This window comes from Rana temporaria, chromosome 6 (genome assembly GCF_905171775.1).
Source record: "Rana temporaria chromosome 6, aRanTem1.1, whole genome shotgun sequence".
Taxonomy (NCBI): Eukaryota; Metazoa; Chordata; class Amphibia; order Anura; family Ranidae; genus Rana; species Rana temporaria.
The window spans coordinates 76,549,722-76,568,405 of NC_053494.1; the positions used below are offsets into that span (position 1 = coordinate 76,549,722).

Sequence of the window (18,684 nt, forward strand, 5' to 3'; positions counted from 1 at the left end):
CGGAAATGACGCTATTGTGATGAAGCTCGCAAGTGGACACCAGCACATTGATATCAATGCGGTGACTACACTCGAACAATTATTGCCTGCACAGTCCAAATACATTTAACAGACGCCATGATAGTCAAAAGTATGGACGTCGCATGTGTCGATCAGCATGGTAACACCATTGCTGCAATGACACATGTAGTAGCGTTGGCATGATGACGCAATCGCGGCAGACGGGTATAAAGTCGCAAATTATATCAGTGTCAATATGGTGATTCCATATATGACATTGATCAAAAATTGAAAATAAAATTAAATTAAAAAATTGAAAATGATAAAGGGAGGAGATATCACTTAAATAAGTGATATTGCCAGTGCCAATCCACCCTTACACAAGTATATAACCCGAATTAGGATGACAATGCCATCAATACGGGAGGGAGAGAAAAAAAAAAAAAAAAAAAAAAAAAAGAAGGAAGGGAGATGGAGAGGGCCTTTCGCACAGGGCGTGCCGGATATCGCCCAAATAATGGGAAGCAGCCGGCATGGAGTGTGCGCTGACGCAAGAAAGCAGTAATTACTGCAAATATGGGGGGCAAACATAACAAAACCCAGGTGGTGAACCATAGGTGCGCATGACATGCCCCCCACGTGCGTCAGGTGGGGGCCAAACAGATACCCTCACCCGCGAAGCATTATACAGCAAATAAGTGTACAAAAAATGGTCGTACATAGTAGAGCATGGATATTTGGAGGTCAAACAAAATGGAGAGGAGGGGGGATGGATGTGGAGAAATCTATTCCTCCCATCCCCCGGAGGAAAACCCCTCCAGAAAAGGGCGATAGCTAACTATTTCATTAAGGCCTGGTTTTCTAGTAGCATCTAGCATGGCTATCCATCTTGTCTCCCTCTGCAGCAAGGTCCTATTCCAGTCGCCCCCTCTACTGTTGGGGTGTATTCTATCCAAAATAAGGAATTTGATTTTAGGGATCATCCCACCATGGGCGTCTCGAATATGGCGCCCCAGGGGGAGGTCCGGGTCTGCTTTCCGCATACATGTAATATGTCTGGAAGCGCGTTTAAAGAAAGGTTGTTTCGTTTTTCCAACGTAAAAAGCCCCACAGTGGCATGAAAGTAGATATACCACTCCAGGTGTTTTGCAGTTCGCAAAGTGGGAAGGTCTGAAAGTTTTACCATCAGGTAATAGAATATTGTCCCCAATGTTCATATATTGACACAGATTGCATCCTCCACATCGGAAGGTGCCAGGCCTTTTACATGGATCTGTGCGAAATTCACCCACGTATTCACTCTGAGTAAGGCTATCTTTGAGTGACTTGGTTTTACGGTAAGTGATCAAGGGTCTTAATGGTACGTAGGGGGCTAGTAATGGATCTACACTTAGCAGATGCCCTGTAAACAGTCATTTCAGCAAAAAAATGTTTTTCCTTTAGTGACCCTTTAAGTTATGTTGCAAAGAAGAATGGGCAAAAATGTCACTCTAGATGTGCAAAGCTGGCAGAGACATCCCTAAAAACACTTGCAGCTGTAATTGTTAGCAAAAGGTTGTTCTACAAAGTATTGACTCAAGGGGGGGCTGAATACAAATGCACACCACACTTTACACATATTTACTTGTAAAAAAACATTATTTTCCTTACACTTCACAATTGTGTGCCACTTTGTGTTGGTCATTAAACAATAAAATCCCAATAAAATACATTGAAATTTGTGGGTGTAACGTGACAAAATGTGAACATTTTCAAGAGGTATGAATACTTTTTCAAGGCACTGTGTTTGTCTATAATTAGAAACTGTGTGCCCATACAGTAGGATCCTTATTGTGATCCCATAAGTAATGTTTAGGGAAATTATGGTTAGTCCGACCCTTTTTTGATATTTGCAATATGTTAGTTGACTCTTTTTTTTTTCCCAAAATACGTTTACAAAATTACTCACACCCGTAGCATAAGGTGCGTAGTGCATATAGTAAAATACAAAACCATCATCAACAGTGTTAGTTGACTCTTACTAAGAAAGAACCTGTAGTTCTACCTACGTACTGTTTCCCGCACGGACAGGTAAGTAAACATACAATATTCTTAGTGGCACAGGTGGTAAATTATTTTATCTGATATTTACGATTCAAAGACTTCAATTTTTTTTGAGGATTATTCACATTAGGGGCAAGATTAATCTTACACCATAGGGAGGAAGCTTCCCTATAAACCAGTCCTCAAAAATTCCACTCTTTGCTCGCAAAATGTGAGTGGAATTTAGTCCAGGGCGAGTGAACCAGGCTGACAGTTTCCTGGCTGAAGCGATCAGTCAGGAAACTGTTAGCCGAATGACACAGCGAGCGGCGGGGCTGGCCTGTCCATGATCGTGTTCGATCCTGGAGTCCTGCCCCCACCCATGTTCAGTCTCCTGCACTCTGTGATTGGGCGAAGGCCGGACTTCAGGAGCAACCACAATCGTTAGCAGGCCAGCCCTGCTGCCACACATAGCCCCCATATGCCCAATCACAGGCTGATGGAGTCAGAACATGGCCTCTGCAGGATCCAAGTCCACTGGACAAGAGTGCCTCTCCCAGCTTGACCAACTGGGTCGTGATATCAATAATTTGTGCACAAATAATGCCCCATGCTGAGGTGTACTCAGATAGATGGGCGCAAATTTCTCCACAGTGGTAGTCACACTAGAGTAAATTCCTCAACTCAGTATGCATACAAATATGTAATTAAAATAGTGATTCAAATGTAGCAATTATCTCATACGGTAGTCCATGTGCATTCAATTGAAAAAAATAAAATAAACATATAAAGCAAAAGTCCATTCTGAAAACTGTGGTTAGTGAATTCATTCAGTGGTGAATCTTAACTGGTGAGCAATCACACTATGCCAGGTGAAATCACTGTGATTCTGGTGCTCCCCCTCCTGTGTCCCCACTCACCAGAGACACTCACCCCTGCAGGGGTAAAGTGCATGTAATTTAGTGATCTCCAAGCGCTCCGCAACACGGTTCTCCCGTCTTTAGGATTTTCAGGCTGTTACACTTATACAGGTAGAAAGGGGGTACTTTTTGCTGGTCCGGGTCCCTCCAAGAAAGAAAAGGAAAACAGACTCCCGTAGTGTGGTATGTTTTGAAAAATAGTGGTAAGATTTATTGGCACTACCAACAATGTGGCGTTGTCAGGGAAGGTTCCCCCCGCTGGTGTTACTGCCTGGTATTTGGCGTGCAGTACTGTGGCCCACCACCAGGTGTCTCCCGGCAGTCTTGGACTGCCGGGGGAGCTCTCCCCTGGTGGTATTATGTGATCCTTGGGCTGCAGTTCTGACGTCCACCAGCGGGGGGTTCTTGGCAGTATGGAGCATACAGCCCTTCCTGCGTTCAGGTGTGACCTGAATGCAATCAGCACGCCTCTATAAATACCCGGCGTGTGTAATCACTCCTCGCCCTGGTATCGTCCTACCTCTCGGACCTGAGCCTGTTATCTGACCCTGCTATCTGGACTCTGTTTCTGTTCCCCATCCTGGACCCGTTCTTCCCTTTGCCTGTTTACATTGGTTCCTGTTCCCTCTTGGATTGCTGCCCTGCAGCTTGTCCATCCATCCACTCCCTGATCCGCTGTGTTCCCATCCTCACCCATCTGCTGACTTCCCCTGTGTATGACCTCGGCATGGCTTTGTTTATGAATACGGTATTTCCCCTGATTGTATATGCTATTTTGTTGCGCACTGGTAGTCCCCACATGTTTTGTTCACTTATTTGTTAATAAACACCTTTTAACTTCACCGCATACATTGTGGGTCTCCTCTGTGCAGTCACACAGCGCTGGTCTACTATACTCTCCTGACAGTATACCAGGGCCATCCCTGACCAGACGTGCCTGCATTGAGGAACCATCCTGTTGCAGTGCGTTTTTTGAAGATGGATTTCAATGAAATCACTTACCTTTCTCTGCTGGCAGAGGAGGATGAGGAGTATTGTCGCCAGGTTTTTGAGGGATGGACAAGTGGCCAGCTGATGGAAGCCATGCGATCAGCCCATTCCATGGTGGATCAGGGTTATATGTCTTATGATGATATTCAGCCATTAATCCAGTTATGTGTTAAACCGGCCCTGTCGCTCATCCCAGATGGTAGTGATGATTTCTCTCCTCCCTTCAGTCGTGACCAAGTTGAATCCTTGATATGGTTAATAGAGGATGATCCAGTTTCTTTTGATAAACATTATTCCTCTTGTTCCCAGCAGAAGTTGTCTGAGTGCATTAGTTCAGTGCAGTCTCTGATTAAACAGGGTGTGTGTGAATCTGCTTTTGTTCAACCTGTGCTGCAGGCATGGTCAGATCTCCTGATTTCAGCCAAACCACTACATTCCAGCCCTGCCATTAATCACCTGCCTTTCCAAGAATCTATCCATCCATCACCAATAGCAACCCCAGTCGCAGCTCAGTATACACTGCTTCCCACCATATACCAATACCCATTCTCTGCTCCCTGTACCTATCCTGCATTCAACCCACCTGTCTCTTCTCAGCTGCCTACAAACCCACAGCAAGCCACTTCTACCATCAGACACCTACCTGTTCAAGAGTGTTTTCTCCCATCACCCATGGCAACCCCAGTCGCAGCTCAGTATACCCTGCTTCCCACCAGATACCAATACCCAGTCTCTGCTCCCTGTACCTATATTGCATACAACCCACCTGTCTCTTCTCAGCCGCCTACAAACCCACAAAAACTTCCTCCAGCTACGGTTCCCTCTTCTCTGCCATATCCAAATCCTCCTTTCCAGTTCGCTGCACCCCTTACCTACAGAGCTTCTGTGGCTAAGCCCAAGAAAAAACGAAAGTTTTTCCCAACCAAGACGATCCTGCCAGTAACCCAACCTATCTCCACACCAACCAACCTGCTCCAGTTTGCTTGCATGCCAGCTGAACCTGATAACCAGCCTGATTCTGCCAAACCTCTACCTGCAACCCGACCAGTGCATCCGCCTGAAGTTCCCGTATGCCAGCCTGACGTTCCTGTGCCAGTTTTCCAGCCTGACATTCCTGTGCCAGTTTGCCAGCCTGATGTGCCAGTTTGCCAGCCTGAAGTTCCAGTGCCATCTGCTCAGCCTGTTCCGGTGCCATCTGCCCAGCCTGTTCCGGTGCCATCTGCCCAGCCTGTTCCGGTGCCATCTGCCCAGCCTGTTCCAGTGCCATCTGCCCAGCCTGTTCCAGTGCCATCTGCTCAGCCTGTTCCAGTGCCATCTGCTCAGCCTGTTCCAGTGCCATCTGCTCAGCCTGTTCCAGTGCCATCTGCTCAGCCTGTTCCAGTGCCATCTGCCCAGTCTGTTCCTGTACCAGCGGCCCAGCCTGTTCCTGTACCAGCGGCCCAGCCTGTTCCTGTACCAGCGGCCTAGCCTGTTCCTGTACCAGCGGCCCAGCCTGTTCCAGTGCCAGTTGCCCAGCCTGTTGTTTCCGTGCCAGTTACCCAGCTTGTTGTTCCAGCTGCTCTACCTGTTCCGGTGCCAGCTGCTCGGCCTGTCATGCCAATTGCCCAGCCTGACGTGCCATTTACCCCGCCTGACGTTTCGGTGCCAGTTACCCCGCCTGACGTTGCAGTGCCAACCGCCCAACTTCTTGAGCCTCTGTCTGCTGCCCAGCCCGACGACCCGGAGCCTCTGTCTGCTGCCCAGCTTGATGACCCGGTGCCTGCTGCCCAGCTCGATGACCCGGAGTCTGCTGCCCAGCTTGATTTGCCCCTGTCTGCTTCCCAGCTTGATGTATTTTTTGCCCAGCCTGAGATGTCCGTACCCGCTACCCAGCTCGAGCTGCACTTTGCCCGGTTTAAAGTCTTGGACCTTCCTCCGGCCCAACCTGATGTGACTTTATCCGCTGCCCGGTTTGACACCACGGACTTTCCCCAGCAACAGCTAGTTGGAGCGTCCGGAGGCCGCTCCTTTGAGGGGGGTACTGTCAGGGAAGGTTCCCCCCGCTGGTGTTACTGCCTGGTATTTGGCATGCAGTACTGTGGCCCACCACCAGGTGTCTCCCGGCAGTCTTGGACTGCTGGGGGAGCTCTCCCCTGGTGGTATAATGTGATCCTCGGGCTGCAGTACTGGCGTCCACCAGCGGGTGGGGTTCTTGGCAGTATGGAGCATACAGCCCTTCCTGCGTTCAGGTGTGACCTGAATGCAATCAGCACGCCTCTATAAATACCCGGCGTGTGTAATCACTCCTCGCCCTGGTATCGTCCTACCTCTCGGACCTGAGCCTGTTATCTGACCCTGCTATCTGGACTCTGTTTCTGTTCCCCATCCTGGACCCGTTCTTCCCTTTGCCTGTTTACATTGGTTCCTGTTCCCTCCTGGATTCCTGCCCTGCAGCTTGTCCATCCATCCGCTCCCTGATCCGCTGTGTTCCCATCCTCACCCATCTGCTGACTTCCCCTGTGTATGACCTCGGCCTGGCTTTGTTTATGAATACGGTATTTCCCCTGATTGTATATGCTATTTTGTTGCGCACTGGTTGTCCCCACATGTTTTGTTCACTTATTTGTTAATAAACACCTTTTAACTTCACCGCATACATTGTGGGTCTCCTCTGTGCAGTCACACAGTGCTGGTCTACTATACTCTCCTGACAGGCGTGCACACCATCATATACAGGAAGTACAAAGTTTTAAAAAAAGGAAAATAAAGAAAATAAAAAATAAAAAATAAAAATAAAATATATTAAAATGTCCAGCTACAGCTGAGCAGTAGCAAAAATCTATGCTCGAATGCTGTAAGCATATGTCTGCTAGAATGGCAGTTATCCCACTATGGCACTGAGAGTCCGTCGTTGTGACAGCGTGAGCTAGGGAACGGCGTGCGCTCTACTTGCGTGTCAGCTAGTCTTCCGGAAGTGCGTGGGGGTGTGCGTGTAGCCGCTTTACGCACGTTTCGTTAGATTACGTCTTCTGAAGCGTAATCTAACGAAACGTGCGTAAAGCCACTATTTTTCAAAACATACCACACTACGGGAGTCTGTTTTCCTTTTCTTTCTTGGAAGGACCCGGACCAGCAAAAAGTACCCCCTTTCTACCTGTATAAGTGTAACAGCCTGAAAATCCAAAGGACGGGAGAACCGTGTTGCGGAGCGCTTGGAGATCACTAAATTACATGCGCTGGGAGAGGCACTCTTGTCCAGTGGACTTATATTTGATAATTAAGGTGTATTTCATTTTATATATTTCACTGTTGGGTGACACTTATTTTATTGTATTCATTATTTTTTGTTTATTGCCTACACATCACTGATACTATTTGTGAGATTATAATATCTCATATTTAGCAAATAAGACACAATATTTGCACATAGCTGCTATAATTCTAGACAGCTTTCCATTTATCCCCCTGGGCCACCCACAGGGAGTGCAGAGACAGCGCCACTACCCCCACCATCCATCTTTATTCCTTATTATATTCCCCTTGGAGAATATTAATTAGGGGGGGCTGCAGTCCGACATCATCATAGATCTTTATTCCTTTCTTTCCAACCTATCCTAAGCGCGGGTTCACCCTACCTTTCTACTCTGCAGGATCCAAGGCAGCGGTCAGATCCACGGGGCCAGAGTGAAAGAACCTAATGCAGGCTGCAAGTGCTGAAGCACGGGGACACATAGTAAAAGTGGAGCGGAGGAGCGATTGTGAAGCAGGTATGTGCTGTCTAATGATACTCACTGTGTGTTCTATGATGTTGGATCCGCAGGACTTCCTCCACACACCAGCCCACTCCCCCCTCCCCCCACCTGTCATACAGCTATACCCACAGTACACCTCCACTACTACCCCTCACAGTACACCTCCACTACTACCCCTCACAGCACACCTCCACTACTACCCCTCACAGCACACCTCCACTACTACCCCTCACAGCACACCTCCACTACTACCCCTCACAGCACACCTCCACTACTACCCCTCACAGCACACCTCCACTACTACCCCCTCACAGCACACCTCCACTACTACCCCTCACAGCACACCTCCACTACTACCCCTCACAGCACACCTCCACTACTACCCCTCACAGCACACCTCCACTACTACCCCTCACAGCACACCTTCACTACTACTCCTCACAGCACACCTTCACTACTACCCCTCACAGTACACCTTCACTATGTTACTATTGTTAAAGTTGTTAATATTTATTTTTGGAACGGAATTCTGCTTAAAATATTTAACAGTGTAATTTCATGAGATAATTTACAAGGTCGTGTTTAGGGGCAGACTTAGGGGTAGGGAAGGGGAGGTGTTGGGTTGGGCAACTGGTGGCGAGTAACTCTTAAGGCCTGGCTAGTGGCTCAGGACTTGAAATTTTGAGCCCTGCTATAAACTACTCTGGCGTCTTCTGGCAGGATAGGGCCCAATATGCAATATTTTTGAGCACATCCCAATATTTATTTAGGATGCCCTTAATTTTGTTTTGTTGTACTCCCTCTGTATCTATCTCTATACTATTGTAGCTCTTCTCCAGAAACCTATGTTTCAAAATTTGTGCCTGTTGACCAAAGTCCTGAATATTAGTATAGTTAAATCGCAGCCAGAGAAATTGGCTGCAAGGAACTGAACCAAGCCAGGCCCTGTGGTGACAACTATCAACAGGAATGAACCCATTCAAATCACTTGGTTTGAAATAGGTTTTAACTCACATGATTTCAAACTGGCATTTTAGTCTGACTTTGGGGAGGATTTGACAAACATCTGTGTGGGTTCATGCAAAGATGAATATTCAAATCGCCCTGTAGCTGCCAAAAGTAGTGCAGGAACTACTTTTGGGAATCTGTGCAGTGCTGTAAAGTCGGCGTCCCACCAATTTGGACGGTGCCATTGCTGGCAATAGGATCCAATTTGTTATGTCAAATCGCAAGGCAAATCGCCCTGATCTGAAATTGTTGATTAACGATCGCGAGTTGGAATATTGGATTGCAGGAAGCAAGGCAGACAAATCCAATATCTGATCAAGTGGAAGGGGTATCCACTGAAGAAAGCTCCTGGGAACCACAGATCAACATCCATGCCCCTAGACTCCTTCGGGAATTTCAGATATCCGAGAAAGATGGCCCAGTTGGGTATCTGGAGGCTGTCTGTCAGGGGGGGGGGGGCACTGTCAGGGCACCAAAAGCAAAAAGGGCTCTAGGACCCAGCATCTGTCAGAGCAGGAGAAAAGCTCTCGGACCCAGCATCTCCGCCAGCACATCACATGGGCCTTTATAAGGAAGCCAGCCCTCGGCTAAAGTGCCGTTTGTTCTTCAGCTGTTGCCAATGTTTCGGTCTGCTTCCTGATATTGACCTTGGCTTGTTTAATGGATCTCCTCTGCTTGCTACCTATCTTGACCTTGGCTTCCGTCTGACCTAGTCTCCTCTGCTACACACCTGGCACCGAACCCTAGCTTGTACCGATTATCCTCTGTCTCCGTGACCCTAGTTAGCTGCTACATCTCACAGGCACCATCTGCCTGGAGCAGCCTCGCAGCTCTTTAGATGCGTTTCTGAGCCCACTCTGCATGCAACTCTACAGGCGACCTCTGCTACTTTGGGCCTGACTCTTCCTGTCTCATCTCCAGGGGAATCTGGAACTTAGCTGTAAGGGAGGCCCTCTCTCCATTGGCCTCCGGCACCTAAGGTACCGATATTTATGAAGAATGATTCTTGCCAAACCAAGTTATAAATGAGGAGGTGAGCTCTCATCTAGATAAAGGAAGGGCAGTAGACTTGGTGTATCTGGATTTTGCAAAGGCATTCAATACAGTTACCCATAAATGTTTACTGTACAAACGAAGGTCTGTCGGCATGGACATGGATTGAAAACGGTCTATGGGAGAAAGTCAAGTGGGTGGTGATAAATGGGGAGTACTCGGAATGGTCTGGTGTGGTAAGCGGTGTCCTCCAGGGTTCTGTCCTGGGACCAATCCTATTTAATTTATTCATAAACGAACTGGAGGATGGGATAAACAGCTCAATCTCAGTTTTTGCGGATGATACTAAGCTAAGCAGGGCAACAACGTATATGTAGGATGTGGAAACCTTGCAAGAAGATATAAACAAATTAATGGGGTGGGCAACTACATGGCAAATGAGGTTTAATGTTAAAAAAAAATAAATAATGAATTTGGGTGCCAATAATATGAATGCACTCTACTCGCTAGGGGGAAGAACCTCTGGGGGGGGGGATTTAGGATGGAAAAGGACCTGGGGGTCCGAATAGATGACAGGCTCAGCAATGGCATGCAATGCCAAGCTGCTGCAAGCAAAGCCAACAGAATATTGGCATGCATTAAAAAGGTGATTCATTCCATTGATAAAACAGTAATTCTCCCACTCTACAAGACTCTGATAGGGCCGCATCTGGAGTATGCCGTCCAGTTCTGGGCACCAGTCCTCAGGAGGGATGTGCTGGAACTGGAGAGGGTCCAGAGAAGGGCAAAAAAGCTAATAAAGGGACTGGAGGATCTCAGTTATGAGGAAAGACTGCAATCATTGAACTTATTCTATCTGGAGAAGAGATGCTTGAGAGGGGATATTATTTCAATGTACAAATACCATACTGGTGACCCCGCAATAGGGATAAAACTTTTCTGCGCAAGAGAATTTAACCACTTAAGCCCCGGACCAATATGCAGCCTAAAGACCCAAGGTGTTTTTACAGTTCGGGACTGCGTCGCTTTAACAGACAATTGCGCGGTCGTGCGACGTGGCTCCCAAACAAAATTGGCGTCCTTTTTCCCCCCACAAATAGAGCTTTCTTTTGGTGGTATTTGATCACATCTGCGGTTTTTAGTTTTTGCGCTATAAACAAAAATAGAGCGACAATTTTGAAAAAAATGCAATATTTTTTACTTTTTGCTGTAATAAATATCCCCCAAAAACATATATAAAAACATTTTTTTTCCTCAGTTTAGGCCGATACGTATTTTTCTACCTATTTTTAGTAAAAAAAAATCGCAATAAGCGTTTATCGATTGGTTTGCGCAAAATTTATAGCGTTTACAAAATAGGGGATAGTTTTATTGCATTTTTATAAAATTTTTTTTTTTTTACTACTAATGGCGGCGATCAGCAATTTTTTTCGTGACTGCGACATTATGGCGGACACTTCGGACAATTTTGACACATTTTTGGGACCATTGTCATTTTCACAGCAAAAAATGCATTTAAATTGCATTCTTTATTGTGAAAATGACAGTTGCAGTTTGGGAGTTAACCACAGGTGGCGCTGTAGGAGTTAGGGTGCACCTATTATGTGTTTACAACTGTAGGGGGGTGTGGCTGTAGGAATGACGTCATCGATCGTGTCTTCCCTATAAAGGGAATGACGCGATCGATGCGCCGACACAGTGAAGCACGGGGAAGCCGTGTTTACACACGGCTCTCCCCGTTCTTCAGCTCCGGGGAGCGATCGCGACGGAGCGGCTATAAACAAGCGCCGTGGTCCCGGATCGCTCCCCGAGCGGACCCGACCTCCGCATGTAGCGGGGGGGGGGTCCCGATCGGACCCCCCACCCGCTAATAGGCGAGGACGTACATGTACGCCCATGTGCCTGTACGTGCCATATTGTGGACGTATATGTACATGCGGGGGTCGGGAACTGGTTAAAAAGACACGTGGCCATTCACTAAAATGAGAAGAGAAGTTGTTTAACCTTAAGCTGCATAGAGGGTTCTTTAGTGTAAGAGCGGTGAGGATGTGGAATTCTCTTCCACAAGTAGTGGTTTCAGCGGGGAGCATCGAAATGTTCGAAAAACTATTAGTCACCTAAACGACCACAACATACAGGGATATACAATGCAATACTAACAGAAGCACACACACAGGCTGGACTTCATGGACTTGGTCTTTTTTACCAACTATGTAACTATCGTATTTATCGCGGTATAACGCGCTCCCGCGTATACCGCGCACCCCTAAAGTGGCCCCCAAAATTCCTGTAAAAAAAAATGTTATATGATTTTATTACTTACAGTTTTGGTGTCTTCCCAGCGTCCATTGTCCGGTCCGGCGTCCGTCTGTGGCCTTGATGGTGTCCTCCCGGCTTCTCCAGCGCGCGCCTCAAGTCGAATCTCCGCTTCCCGCGCTCAGTTCGAACGCCTCCGCCGACATATACCGAGTGCAGTACACTCGGGTACATTCGGCAAGGCTCGGCGTCGCTTGCGCTCATGCTCTGTGACGTTTATGCGTGAGCACGAGCGAAGCCGAGACTAGCCGAATGTACCCAAGTGTACTGCACTCAGTATATGTCGGCGCAGGATTTCAAACTGAGCGCGGGAAGCGGCTATCGGCGTATATTGCGCACCCACGATTTTCCCCTTATTTTAAGGGGAAAATAGTGCGCGATATACGCCGATAAATACGGTATATGTGCCTCGATACAATCTTGTCTCCGAGCTCTAAAGACAATTCCTTTGACTTCATGGCTTGGTTTGTGCTCTGACATGCTCAGTTAAAGCGGTGGTTCACCCTGCAGAACAACATTTCAGCATAAAATTCGGCATAGTAGCGCGAGCTACAGTATGCCTGTCTTAATTTTTTTATCCCCGTACTCTCAGTGTAATCGTACATAGACGATTCCGTCTGCCGCGGGGAATGGGCGTTCCTAGCAAGAGGGAGGGTGATTGACGGCCGGCTCTGGCACGTCACGCTCCCCGAAGACAGCCGGAGTAGGTCTCGGCTCTTCACGGCGCCTGCGCACAGGCTATGCGCAGGCGCCGTGAAGAGCCAAGCCTATTTCGACTATTTCCGGAGAAGCGTGACGTGCCAGGGCCGGCCGTCAATCACCTTCCCTCTCCATAGGAACGCCCATTCCCCGGAATCTTCAATATCCAATTGCACAGTGAGTACGGGGATAAAAAAATACAGACAGGCATACTGTAGCTCGCGCTACTATGCCGAATTTAATGCTAGAGGGGAAAAAAAAAATTGTTTTTTTTTATATAGGGTGAACCCCCGCTTTAACTGTGGGACCTTATATAGACAGGTATATGCCTTTTCCAAATCATGTCCAATTACCTAAACTATTGTACATATTTCAAACGATACCTATGGCTCCCCCAAAGAACTTAATGGCACAAAAGCAATGGGTAGTTTCATTTGGGCACAAAATGTCCCAATAGTAAAAAGGGAGATATTATTTAGAACAAAGGAAAATGAAGGACTGGCCTTGCCTGACTTTACTAAATATCTACGGGCAGCATCAATGGTAAGGATTAATTGTCTGGTATCATAATATAGAAAATAAACAATGGATTAAAATAGAAGAAGGTATAATAGGTTCACAACTTAAAGTTCTCCCATGGATAAAACCTCAATTTCAACCAGTTAAAAATGAATTAACACTATTTGTGACAGATACATTAAAAATATGGGACACAATTATTAAAAAAGGGGGCTTATCCACAATGAATGGGCCAATGACTTCACTGTTCCATAATCCAGAATTCCCTCCAGCACAAAAAGTAAGTAAATTCTTAAAATTGAATAATACAGAGGTTACTAGAATAGCACAAGCACTGAAAGAATGAAAGTTACCTAAATTTCAAGATATAGGAATAGAGCATAATGATTTTTTTTTTTTTAATCAAACACTTTTTATATTTTACCATTTCTCATGTTATACATACATACATACATACATACATACATACATACATATATATACAGGGCTTTTTTTCGGGGGGAACTTGGGGGAACTCAGTTCCACCACCTCTGGCTCAGACCCTTTGGTGCCCCCACCACAATCACTTGTAAACACAGAAGTCTGGTTTCTGTGTTTACAAGTGACAGCTCTGCACTCTGTGTGTAACCACCTGAACTCTGCATTATGTATGTGTCAGGAACGTTACTTACCGAGGCCGAGATGCCAAGGGCGGCTCACCTTTGCAACTCAATGCGATCCACCCACTGGTGTTTGAGACAGAAGGAAGGACGCACCAAGAAGCACCGGGTCCAGTGGCAGGAGGGAATCCAAGGTGGACCGGGAACTGGATAGCCGAAGCTCACTGGAGGCTGTTCAGAAGCACACAGGAAATAGTCCAAACAGAAGGTGCTCAAACAGGGACAAGGCTGAAGAATAATCCAGAGAACAAGCCGAGGTCAAGGGGTTGAGAAGTCAGATAGTCCAAAGTTCAAGCCGGGGTCACAGGGTTGAGGAGAGCAGCAATCCAGAGAGCAAGCCAAAGGTCAGGTAAAACAGGATATCCACAGATAAGGTTTCCAGTAGCAAATACTCCAAACACTGACAACGAACCAGCAATTTGCAAGGAGGAAGGGGCTGGCTTAAATAGGCCGCACTGGCCACTGATTGGTCCACAGAAGTACAGGTTCAGGACCAGGTTCCAACGGACAGCAAGCAAACTAACACTTGAGCAGTGGCTCAGATGCAAAGAGCTGGACTTATAATGGATAGGTCCTAGGTTCAATTCCACCCAGAGCCAACTGGGGAATGTGACCGTAAAGGGCAGTGCCCTGACAGTATGTAATGCAATCCTGGTATGTAATGCCCCTTTAAAACCCTTCTACTGGTTGTGAAATCTGAACGGGTCGTGGTTGAGTTCCTGCACCTATTTTCTGAGAAAAAAAGCTCTGTATATATATATATATATATATATATATATATATATATATATATATATATATATATATATATATACACACATACATACATACATACACATACCTTTCATCATCCCGTACATAGAGCATAATGATAAATAGTTACAATACTACCAATTAAAAACATACATAGAATCTAAAATACAATTATTAGCATTAAATAGATCACTAACAGAGTTTGAATATTGTAGCGGCAGAATTGGTTGTATGCAGAGCACACCGCCATTCTGCCTGTGCTAAATTACACACACTTCATCTTATTGAGATAATACATCTTTATGCTAAAAGGTTCCCTCACCATTCATTTGGTCTGCATTCATTCATTCAATAACCAAACACCACCATTCTGTTCTCAGTTCAGCATCACAGCAATCACTGGCTTGCCGACGCCCCCACAGCGTCCTTTTATTTACACAAAAGCTCTCACAAACAGCAGCTGATTGGTCACAGCATGTGACTTCCTCCATGGGAAATCAGGACACAGCATGGGGGCTCCACACAGCAAATGCCCATATATGGAGTTGACAACACAGGATGTGACAATATAGGATAACCCTTCCAACAGGGATATTTAGATGCATACAATAATAATACCAATACAAAACAACAGCAGCATAATACAACAATAATACAATAACCAATTAACACAGTTCCTGATAAGGGGAGCTTATCTGCAGGTGTATGCTCACGTCACAACATCAATGTTGATCAGGCACCGAGAGATGACAAGAGGATATATCTACTAAACCGACAATGCGTTTGCAGAGCGGACACATCCCCACAGGCGAATTTCTGTGCATCACACAGGGGCCCTTTCGCCGGCTGACATCCCCACTCCGCAAACACCCTTCTCCAAATCAGGAAGTTTATCTCAACCAGTCTCAGGCTGCCCCAGTCAGGTCTTTAGAGCCGGTTGTGAAAGTACTAACACTGGGTGACACTATGACAATACATATTAATTACAAACATCATAAAATTTCCACAACAAATATATATTAATAGAAGATCAGGAATCGAGTAGAAGTCTCTCAAAGGTTTATAAATTATTGCTTCCCTCAGGATCAGTCACTGAATAAATGCATATGAAAAAATGGGGAGGAGGAGATTCTCCATCTCGAAAATAATGGGAAAAGGCAATATTAATAATTCATAAAGCGTCAATATCAACGAAACATCAAGAAATAAATTACAAAGTACTGATGCGGTGGTACTGGAATCCAGTAGCTAAGAACAAAATTTATAAAAATACAGAAATGTGCTGGAGGTGTATTAAGGATAGGGGGACAATGGTACACATTTGGTATGGGTGTAGACGTATGAAGGAGTTCTGGAATAATAGGATTTTTGTACTCACCGTAAAATCCATTTCTCTGAGTTCATGGACAGACACAGCAGCATTGACCTTAGGGTTATATATCCTTCCTTTCAGGAGAGACTTAGGCAGAAAAAACAGCACTTCAAGTGTTAAAACACTTCTTTCAGTACAGCACCTCCCAGGGGGCGGGTCCCCCGGGTACATCCCACTCTCTGCAACATGCAGCCCCAGTTCGTAAACAAGCAGTACAAAGGAGGGGTGGGTGCTGTGTCCGTCCATGAACTCAGAGAAATGGATTTTACGGTGAGTACAAAAATCCTATTTTCTCTTCCTTTAAAGAGAGGGATGAAAATATCCTCACATGTAGTATGCATGTGGATATTGGGGTATGGAGGAGTGCCACGTCCTAATGTATATAGTAGAGGAGATAACTAAGGGCTAGTTTTTGGACTTTTTAGGCACAATTGGTTGGTCAGAATATAGTCACACAGAAAATACTTTTCTCTAAAAAAAAATTGGATTTATTAAGACATAAAAAGAAAAATTATAATGCATAATACAAGAAGATTGTCATTCGCAGCAAAACTATCTAATGGGCTAACTTGGCAAGCCTCTCCAAATACAATAACAGGAATAGTATAGGATAACAGTATATCAACAATAAGGTTGGAAACTTTCAAGACATGAAAGGCAACCCATAAGTACAAATGATGGTCCTGTATAGTTGTGAAGGTGCAGGCATGGGATGTCTGCGATGGTATGGCTTGCTAGGTTTAGCTGACTCGACCGGTTTCGCGCTCACAGCGCTTCCTCGCGGAGTCTCAGTATGGTTGGCTGCAGAATAACATTGGACAAAACATAGAAACAAGAACAGAGCAGATAAAATCGAAAAAATAAATCAGTTTGGACAATAACAAAAAATAAAAAATAATTTATAAAAACACATGTAAGGGCAGGCACAGAGCAACACTATACCCCAGGTGAAAAGGGAAGGGGGAAGGGGAGAAAGAAAGGGGATAGAGTAGTAAGGAAAAAGGAGGAGAGAGGGGGGGAAAGGGGGAGAGGGGTCGGCGAGGGAAGAAGTTTGGGAAAAGAAGGGGAGGAACGGGAGGAGGGGGCGGAGGAAAAAGGAAAAAAGAAAAAGGGGGGGGGAAGAATGAGGAGAAGAAAGAAGGGAGGAAGTGGTCATAGAAACCGAAAATAGCAAAATAAGGTGTAGTCAACCATAGAGCATTCCCTCAAAAATACAATGGGAGCAGGGATATAAAGTAGTAATGTATACAGGGAAATTAACAAAATTCAAGAGGTAATGATTAATGGGCTAAAGAAGCTACAGTGAATACTCACAGATAGTGTTTAGAGCATTGGTAATGATCCATAGAATGTAGATATTAGGCATAGGGATTTCCTAGCAAAAGGGTTAGCTATGTCCGGGCTGCTGGACGTATCTAGATAAATAGTGAAATAACCCTAGAATAGGGTGAAAAGTCTGGAGAATAATAAAGAAGGAATGGTTTAAGTTTATACAAATTAGATTGAAATATGATAGACAAAAAACTAATTAAATAGCATTAACAGGAATAGCACTCTACCTTCAATGGAGGAGGATAATTCCTAGGGGGAAGGGAGGAAGAAAGGACGTTCCTTTTAGCCCTGCCACAAATTAAAAAAGATGCCTGGTAGGAAAAGTACAAAAGGTAACCATGCCTGATTATCAGCCTAACAAAGGCTATTAGGGCAGCGGTAGACCTGGTAAATAAACAGGGAAAATAGGAAGGCAGTTATTAATACAGAAAGCACTGGATAGGGGAATAACAGAGCTAATAGCCTTAGAGAGAGGTGTACCTGGTTGGTAGTAGCGGTGGCAAATTTCTCCACAAGTCTCCCGAGAGACTGCAGCGACTGGTATCTCCAGTGCGGGAGCTTAAATAGAGCCCTGCTCAGAGCAGATAGGGCGTACAACACGGCGCATCCGTGTGACGTCATCCGCAACGGCCGCGCATCTCCTCAACATGTGTGGGCGTCGCAAAGGCAAAGCGACGCACTGCATGAGAGGTAACGCTCCAAGACAGATGGCTCCATCTAGTGGTGCGATTACATATCTCTATCGTGGAGATATGTGATGCGCGGCCAACCATTGTATCAAGGGGAGAGAAATATCTCAGAGGCTGACAATTGACCATAAAAAGATTGAGATGGGAAGAAGGACAACTGAAAAGGGGAAAAAGATAAAGAGACATTAGGGGAAAGTTAGCAATGTGGAATGCCCCTGTATATGCGATATTCTGCACCAATTGCATTTGTATAAATGCAAGTATCACTGAATATATGTGATATAAATATAAATTTACGTTTAATAATTACCTTGAAAAATATGAATAGGAATGAAGGGGGGGGGGGGTGGTGTTAACGGCGAAGGAAAATAAAATGATAATAAGGAGGAAAACAATATTGGATTGGAATAACATATGGTGCTGATCTATATATGTTTACGCTCCAAACATCATAAATGATTGTTACATAATCAACAAAAAATGAAACACATAATTTATATAATAGTAAAACATCCAACGTATTAGAGGCATCAGAACATCCATCATGGTATTAATCCATATAGCTTAATCGAGACATATGCCCTGAAATTAGTTTAAAATTGTTTTAGCGTATATATAGGTTTGCAATATTATGTGATCATAATCAAGAGATAAAATACTTCATTACTAGAATTACTAAGG

The 18,684-nt window shown here is 45.3% G+C and overlaps 1 protein-coding gene across 1 annotated transcript in view; it reads right to left on the reverse strand.

Moving 5' to 3' along the window:
- Positions 1-18,684, reverse strand: part of NTAN1 (N-terminal asparagine amidase) — a 692,227-nt gene that overhangs the window by 607,921 nt on the left and 65,622 nt on the right. The gene's annotated exons all lie outside the window — the stretch shown is intronic.